The following is a 6,424-nucleotide window of genomic DNA, read 5'->3' as shown; positions in this document are numbered from 1 at the left end:
ACACACAAAGTAAAACAAAATATTTTAATGTCTCCAGATACAGTCTGTAATAAGACACATCTATAATATCAGCATTTAGGAGGCTGAGGCAGGAGAACTGCCATGAGTTCTAGGCCATCTTGGACTGTATAGGAAACAACAGACTAATCAGGGCTACACACCAAGACCACATAAAAATTGAAGTAACCAAAACATTTAAATACCAATACCTTGCTCAACAACATTTTTATGTGTGACCTTGATTCTTCACCCATGTCACTCTTTTCAAAGACCACTCTTGGTTATCTGTACATCTCAAGCTACTTCTTTGTACCTTTGTAACTATCTCAAGATAATATAATTACATATTCACCATTCCATCACCATTGCCAGGAGAATTGAAGCCATGTCTGTCAGCTAACCATGACATATTTCAATGTCTCTCAGATAAATCCTATAGTAGATGTCTTAGAGGTGAAAGTACTAAAGAGCATGTTGGCCTGCATTTTTTCTCAGTCTGTTTTTCAGCAATGCCACAAACTTGGAGAAATCTCTTTTCTTCTGTGACATGAGGGCATAAGTCTAAATCACATAGGCAAGTTTCTGGTCTACTGCTGGCCCAGGGAGCCTTTGAATAAAAGTTTTCAGTTTGCATAGTGATGGTATTCACAGTGTGAAAAAGAAATGTCAATGAATTACAAACATTAATCAGTAAGAAATCCGTATGAAGTTAGAACTTCCAGCTTCTCTTAAAGCAAAAGCTCGGGACACTAGCTATCATTCTGTATAAAATAATAGGTGGAACTGACTTGTGCTTCCTCTACAAAAGCCTGGCAAGTAGAATTCCCATTCACCAGAGTTCTCATTCATTTATATTAACAGCCTAGCTTCTTAAGTCTGTTTCATTAATACATTTTAAACACATTATAATTCAGAAACATCATATAGGAATTATTTCCCAAATTCACACACACACACACACACACACACACACACACACACACACACACACGAGACCCACTGCTCCTATCACACTACTCAGTAGCTTCATTTTGAAATGACATATCAGTCAATTAATGAAAGAACATCAAATATAGAAAAAGTAGGGAGGAGAAAGAGAAAGAAGCTTTAGGCACCAATCAGCCAGAGGTGTTATTTATCGTTTAAGAGAAAATAGTTTGCAACACCAGGTTTTTTTTTTTAATGCAGTAAAGCAATCATTTTGGCTATAAGCCTAGAAACACAATAGCACAAAAGAGAAATTAATCATCAGGATTACTGTGGCTTCTGGTGTTACTCCCACCAGACTTCTTTCTCTCCTGCTTCCCACAGCCCTCTTAGGGAAGGGCAAAAGTAGCAATTTGAAATCTACATACCTTCATAGATGGTCTGTCTCATCTATAGATATTTGTAAACTTGCAAGGCAAAACTGCAATTACTTACAGCATTTTCAGCAGCATAGTGGGTGCAGAGAGGAAAAAAGAACTGATTCACATTATGAAGAAGACTGAGGCCAACCTAATACCTCCCTTTAATAAGGAGCAGCCTCCCAGCTTGCATTTTCTTTCCAGCTTCTTATGCATTTGCTAAAAGAGTATTGGCACAGACCTCAACACAAGTCCTGTTTCAGATACTTCAAATAGGCTCTTAATACAACTACACGTAGCTCCAAACTCTCAGGTTTCCCCTTCCCCAAAGCTTCAAGTTGCTGTCTGAAAATAAAACATATATTAAACATTCCACATGTGGCCATTTTTATCATAAGCCATGAGCTTTGGGGCTAGTCTATCAGTTAATAAAAGTAATTCTTATTTTATGAACATTTTTCTTAGAACTTATGTTTGGGAATAAGAAGTGTTGGTAATGAAATCAAAAGCCACACAATGAGCTGGAAACTGTTCTAGAGTTTTGGAAAGTATTAGGAGCAACCTGAGTGCAATTTCATACAATTAATTAATCTCATGAACATTTTTCTCAAAGGTAATATGTCTAGAGAGATGTTAGATGTAGATAATCCACTGGCCACAATTGCGAAGGACTCAGTGTAGACTGGAGGTATACACAACTTTGACCATGTATCTTTGTCCTTTGTTTTCTTCGTGAAAAACAGCAGCTATATCCAGAGTGTGATGGAATCTCAGGCTTGGAATTCAAGAAATCTTTATTCTAGTTATGCCTTCCCTAGCAACAATTGTGACCAGGGGTAAATTCCTCCAAATTTCTCCCTCAACCTCAAAACAAAACAGATGAACAGACCTCAAAATGTTTTTCTCAGATTTTAAGAGGCAAATTAGTGGCATGAAGATCATATTAAATGTAAGTTCAAGGTCTCTATTCATTCTGGGCACATCAGTGATGCTTACTGTAACTGTTGGTGCCCTGGACTACTGTTATAGAGAGCCCACCAGAGATGACCACTCAAACACAGTTTATAGGCATTGAAAGTCTTTATTCTATCCAGTTGGGACTATACTCAGGTACTTGGGACTCAAGTGCAGCACTAAGTGTTTAGAGTAAGATAAGAGTAAAGGGTTTTTAAAGGCAAAAAACACATCCTAGTATCTCTATTGCCAATTGCAGGGGGAGATTTTGCACATAACAAGCAGTTTAACAGAGGCTAAGATAAACAGTTAGCTGGACAGGGAGGTTTGCACAAGCAGTCAGGTTTTTTTAACTTTAAAAAATTTTATTCATTCTACATACTAACCACAGATTCCCCTCTATCCTTCTCCCACTTCCCACAAGCCTCCCCTACCCTGAATTCCCCCATTTCCTCTTCCAAAAAGGGTAAGGCCTCCCATCAGAAGTCAGCAAAGTCTTTTAGTTGAGGCAGGACCAAGCCCCTCCCTTCTGTATCAAGAGTGAGCAAGGCATCCCACCATAAGAAATGGTCTCCTAGCTGGGCAATGGTGGCACACGCCTTTAATCCCAGCACTCGGGAAGCAGAGCCAGGTGTATCTCTGTGAGTTTGAGGCCATCCTGGTCTATAGAGCAAGATCCAGGACAGGCACCAAAGCTACACAGAGAAAACCTGTCTCAAAAAAAAATAAAAATAGAAAGAAAGAAAGAAAGAAAGAAAGAAAGAAAGAAAGAAAGAAAGAAAGAAAGAAAGAAAGACAGAAAGAAGAGAGAGACAGAGAGAGAGAGACAGAGACAGAGACAGAGAGAGAGAGAGACAGAGACAGAGACAGAGACAGAGTGAGAGAGAGAAGAAATGGGCTCCAGAAAGCCAGCTCATGTACCAGGGATAGATACTGATCCCACTGTCAGGAGCCCCTCAAACAGACCAAGCTACACAACTGTCTCCCCTACGCAGAAGGCCCAGTTCAGTCCCATGCAGGTTCCACAGCTGTTGGTCTAAAGATTGTGAGTTCCTATGAACTTGGTTCAGTTGTCTCTGTAGATTTCACCATCATGTTATTGACCCCCTTGCTCATATAATCCCCCTTCCCTCTCTTCAACTGAACTCCTAGAGCTTAGCTTGGTGCTTGGCTGTGGATCTCTGCATCTGCTTCCATCAGTTAGTGGATGAAGGCTCTATGATGACTGTTAGGGTATTCACCAATCTGATTACCAGGGTAGGCCAGTTCAGGTACCCTCTCCACTATTGCTAGTAGTCTAATCTGGGATCATCCTTGCGGATTCCTGGGAATTTTCCTAGCACCAGGTTTCTACTTCACCCCATAATGTCTCCCTCTATCAAGATATCTCTTTCATTGCTCTCCCACTCCATTCCTTTCCCAGTTCAACCATCCCATTCCCTCATGTTCTCATCTATAATCTCCTTTCCTCTATTGCCCCAGCTCATTTCCAGTTTACTCATGGAGATCCCATCTGTTTCCCCTTCCCAAGGTGATCAATGGGTCCCTCTTAGCATCCTCTTTAAAGATGTAAAGCAAAGGATAATTAGACTACAACCCACAGTTCCAGAGAAGCTAAGAAAGAAGAAGTCAGTTTAACAGAAGCTAAAGTAAGTTGGTTGGGGCATCTTAACCTCCAGTTCCTAGAACAGAGTTGGATAATTTTCTGTGGACTTCTCATCAAGAAAATCAAATTCTAGTTAAATCTTAAGGGGCCTCCACAAAAACGCAAAATGGAAGAATTTCTGTACTGTCTTGCTCTGTCACACTATATGTTTAAGGTGAGATTTAAGCAGAGGTTTTCAAACCTGACTTCCTATTGTAATCATGTAGATGTTGTAAAAAGTACCAGAATAGAAGATTTGCTGAAAGATAGTCAAACAGAATAGTCTGTCCCTTGTCCTCACAAAAAAAAAAAAAAAAAAAAAAAACCACACACACAAAAAAAAAACACACACCGCAAAGAACATGGGCTGCACTCTGGAGTAATTGAGGTAGTATACAGGAAAGTAACAGGAGAGCAGAAAGATTCCTGTGGAGTGAAAACCCAGAGAATTCTGCTTTTTATGCATGACCTCCCCTGACTAGATTGGTTCAGGGTAATGATAATCTTCTGAGTAAAGTGTAAGCTAATGAAAAAGCATTGAGTCCCTTAGGTTCTTCAGTTTTTAGCACGACAGAAACCTGCTTCTTTCTTGTACCAAGACACTGTTTGGAAATTTGCACAGAGTAGAGCCCCACATGGTATAATCTCCTGCTCCACACACATTCCACTCTCAAAACAGATCTATTACTAAAGTGTGTCTTTCCATGGGGAATGGTGTTAATCCCATGGGGTGAGAATAAGACCACTACTACAATTTTGCACCAAATTTGAAGCAAGCTTTACTAAATATTGGCCATGACAATGGACATTGGCCAGATCCACACTTGGGACTCCCAGAGAGTATGGTGCTGAGTTACATTAGACAGTGGCTTAAAAAGGCAAACCCCACAAGGCTCTGTATGTCCCACTTTCATCCAATCAGGGGCAAGCATACATCCTGATGTATTTCTTGCTTATATACTCCCCATCCCCATGTGATCAAGTACATCCTGTGCAGTAAACTTATTTACAAAACCAAACTTATTTACAAAACGGCAAACAAGTAGTTTGTTATCTTATATGAACAACAGCCTCCAGCATTTCAGAAATTTATCTGTCCTTGGACAAGTGGAGCTTACAGATCAGAGGTATTTTTGTTTTATGAATCTCTTAAACACAATAATTTAAACTTAAAACATAACTTTAGCCATCACATTGGTAAACATAGCATATCTCCACTCTTGATAATATGCCATCATTCTCCAATGCTCAAACCAGTGACTGAAACACTGTGACAGATGTCTCTAAATCTATGTTCAGCAGATAATCTGAGAGTTCAACTTCCAGATCCACGTGAAATACTTTCTCCAAGGAAACAGGCAGATATAGATACTGTGGTGGTTTAAATTAAACAGATCAGAGGAGATTTCAAGACAGCCAAATGTTAACTGTGTTATGTGGTTTTCAGCGATCACTCTTATGAAGATCTACAATTAAAAAGAGCAATCACAGAGAACAGAAATACAAAATGCACTGCTTGAGAAAAGGAGTGTTAGAAAATTAGTGTTGGGGTCAAGTCTTATACTTGAACAGATGACAGGTTGAAATAAAGTGTTCTAATTTGTGGAAAGGAAATGCCTAAGGAATCTTCTTCTAACATGAAGGAAAGCCCATTCTACAAAGAATAGTGTCAACATGCCAAGGCTTTTGCAAATACAATTCAAGTAGGGGGCCAGGTTCCATCCCAAGTAGAATATAGGAGAAAAGGAATTATGGAATCTTTCTCTGAAGTAAAGGAGCTATCAAGTCCAGGAATTTTCAGAGGAGTTCCTGCATGGAGGTGTAATGATGCCATTGTGTGAAGTTGTGAAAGGGAAGCCTGTATTTTTGTTGGTGAGTCCAAGATGTTGAGGATGCCAGAGCCATGGGATGTCTACTGGGACGAGCTGCAAATGGGACGTGGAACCAGTCCAAAGAGAAAAGTGTATTGGAGGGAACAAAGCTGGTAGGAACGGGAGATCCAAAGAACTGGTCATTCTTTGGTTCAGTAGTTCCTCACTGGCCCTTAGTCCTCCATTTTGGAAATGTAATGTATATTATGGGCCATTGTATGTTTCAAATATGCCATTTGTTTTTTTTTTTATTTTACAGGGGGATTACAGTTAAGAGACTGTCTTGAGTCTCAGAAAAGATTTGGACTTTTAATTAGTCTTAAGATTATGAAAGACTGTGGGAACTTTTAAGTTTAACTAAATGCACTTTGAATTATGATACGACTACAAGCCTTTGAGAGCCAAGGACTGTAATGTGTTTGTTTTAATGAGAACGCCTCCCATAGAGTCATGTATCTGAATGCTTGGTCCCCAGTTGGTAGAACTATCTGGAGAAGGATAGGGAGGTATGGCCTTTTTTGAAGGAGGTATGTCCCTAAGGGTGGGCTTGGAAATTTCAAACAGGTACAGTCTTACTCTCTCTGTGTCTCTAACTTGAAGATAAATAT

The sequence above is a fragment of the Peromyscus eremicus genome, chromosome 2, assembly GCF_949786415.1.
Source record: "Peromyscus eremicus chromosome 2, PerEre_H2_v1, whole genome shotgun sequence".
Taxonomy (NCBI): Eukaryota; Metazoa; Chordata; class Mammalia; order Rodentia; family Cricetidae; genus Peromyscus; species Peromyscus eremicus.
The sequence above is the reverse complement of the archived record's forward strand: the minus strand, read 5'-3'. Positions refer to the sequence as shown.